Source organism: Phalaenopsis equestris, unplaced genomic scaffold (genome assembly GCF_001263595.1).
Source record: "Phalaenopsis equestris unplaced genomic scaffold, ASM126359v1 Scaffold000399, whole genome shotgun sequence".
Taxonomy (NCBI): Eukaryota; Viridiplantae; Streptophyta; class Magnoliopsida; order Asparagales; family Orchidaceae; genus Phalaenopsis; species Phalaenopsis equestris.
Window position 1 is genome coordinate 1,509,237 of NW_018164841.1, and position 2,585 is coordinate 1,511,821.

Genomic DNA, 2,585 nt, shown 5'->3' on the forward strand with positions numbered 1-2,585 from the left:
GATACATACATACATACATACATACATACATACATATACATACAGAGAGAGAGAGAGAGAGAGAGAGAGAGAGAGAGAGAGAGAGAGAGAGAGAGAGAGAGAGAGAGAGAGAGAGAGAGAGAGAGAGAGAGAGAGAGAGAGAGAGAGAGCTTTTTTCCTTGGCTTTTTTAAAAAGAAGAAGAAAGAAAAAGTTCCCCTCACTCTAACCATCCAAAAACCCTTCCATGCTCGAGCTAGAAAAAGTTTTGGAGGTGGTTCCCTACCCAGAAGCGACAAGCTCCATGAAAGGTACAATGTAAATGACCCCATTAGCCACTCTCAGCGATTACCCTACGAAGGTAGCTACAAGATCTAACGAAGAAGTGAGGTGATGTTCCAATAAACAAAAGGATACAGGAGTAGGACTTGAGTTGGGCATCCAAAATTTGAGAACCTACCGACAACCTTCTCAAGGAATGGGTTACCAATCACACATAAATCTATCAAAAAACTTCAAAAAATTAAGAGAGATAACTAGTGATTTGTTGAAGTTATATTTTCTATTTTCTTGAGTATTTTATTCCTATTGCAGCTTTGTCATCAAGAAATAAAAGGCTCAAAGGGCTTATGTGTAACAGGAAAATGTCACTATCCTCGCTAGGTCAAAGAAAACTCCTTCATAATTGCATCTACAATTTGTTCTCCAGCGGGCTAGCCACCTGAAGCCGATCGGCCGGCCCCCTACAGTTAGTCAACCACCTTTAATCTCCCACCCACCTCCAATCGGTTGGTCAAATTGAGGCAACTGCCTCTAGCTGACCGACCACATTGGACCAACCACTAACTTCCATTTGGACGACCACTCTTCCGACCGACCACCTAATGTCGATGAGTACCAACAACGGAAATGCTCAATATCAGTTGTTTCAAACAAGGAAACGATTGAAATGCCCTGTACCGCCCTCCATAAAGCAAGGGCATATTTGTAATATTTCTTTTACCTTAATTTTACTTCTACAAATAGAAGATCCTTGTCATGTGTACCAGGATAACTATGCTCTCGGTCTCTCTCTCTCTCTCTCTCTCTCATAACCCAATGTACATGTAACTCTTCCCTTCTTCCCACTTGTAGCCCTAAATTTAAGTGAAATAAGATGGTCCAAATATCCCAGAAAAACCCCTTTTTGTTTCCTGATAAGAAAAAACTCTTTTTTTTCTCCATCTCTTTTTATTTTCCGTAGATTTTCTGCTCTATACCTTGGGCACGGTCCACAGAACAGATCTAGATTCAATATTTTTTTTGGAGTCATGCCCTCAATATAAAGAGGAGAGTGTAACAGAGAGGGAACACACAGAGGAGAAACTTCTAACATGGAGTTCGTCAGAGACCTCGTGCAAACACAAATTCAAAAACTCCATGATCTGATTAGATGGTGAGTCAGATTACAAAACTGACTCGAGCAAAAGCGCGACCTCTCCCATGGCCTAATCCTTCAGCACCCAATCTTCAAGGCCATTTGGTAGTAAAAGATGATGAGCAGATGGAAGAATCCTAGAACCAAACTAGTGCTAGGTCCGTGCTAAGAAGAGACATGAATATATCCACAAGATGGACAAATTAAAAGTTATCACCAACTGGAGAATGTATTCTTCTAGCACATCGTTGAAGCTAAACCCCCAGTAAAGTTCAAGGTTTCCTCACTGGAACCATGTAGAGGCTGGAGCGATCTAACCAACCATATTACATCCTTTGAGTTGGTCATCTGCCTTCTCAAGTTTTCTAACACATTAAAATTTTGAGTGTTCTACACCACCTTGAGAGATGCAACTCTCAGATGGTTTAATGGACTTTCTGTTGGGATTATATGTTCCTTTGGAGAGTTCAAGAAGCTATTTACAAAGCAGTTTGGTAGCACCCAGAAACCTCACAAGGATTCAGAATCCTTGTGATATTGTAAAGCGTGGACTAAACGAGAGCCAACGGTGTATGTTACAAGGTTCTAGAAGAAAATGCTCAAGATGAGGAACCTAGATCCAACATTCACTAAATTTTCTCTAGCAGAAGGGCTTAAGAGTGCACCTTTCAAATATTTCCTAGGTTTGCAAAAATCCAAAGCTTTGGCCAAACTATTAGAGTTAGCCAACAGACCCATCATGATTGAGGAGTACATGAACCTGCCATTCTTAAAAGGTGAGAATTCTGATCGTCAATTGGATAGAAAAGGTTCACGAGATGATGGGTGGATGGAGAAAGATGACCCTCATCCCAGATGTGAAAGAGTTCAGTAGGCTGGTAAGAATAAAGATTACGTCCAAAATTCATAAAAGCGAAGCTGGTTGAACAATCATTCAACCAGTGACCTGGGAGCATTGAGATTCACTGAACTAAAGGTTTTGATGATAGAATTAGTGGAGGCTCTCTAAGATAAGAAGTATTTTTGGATGGCTCAACCTATGAGAACAGAAGCCCACGACTACAATACCATAACGATCACGGCTATAATACACATGAGTATAGATACCTCCATAGCTTGGCTAAAAAAATTATATGAGTTGGGAAGCTCAAGGAGTTCGTGGCCCCAAAAGCACATACTTAGTTGTAGGGA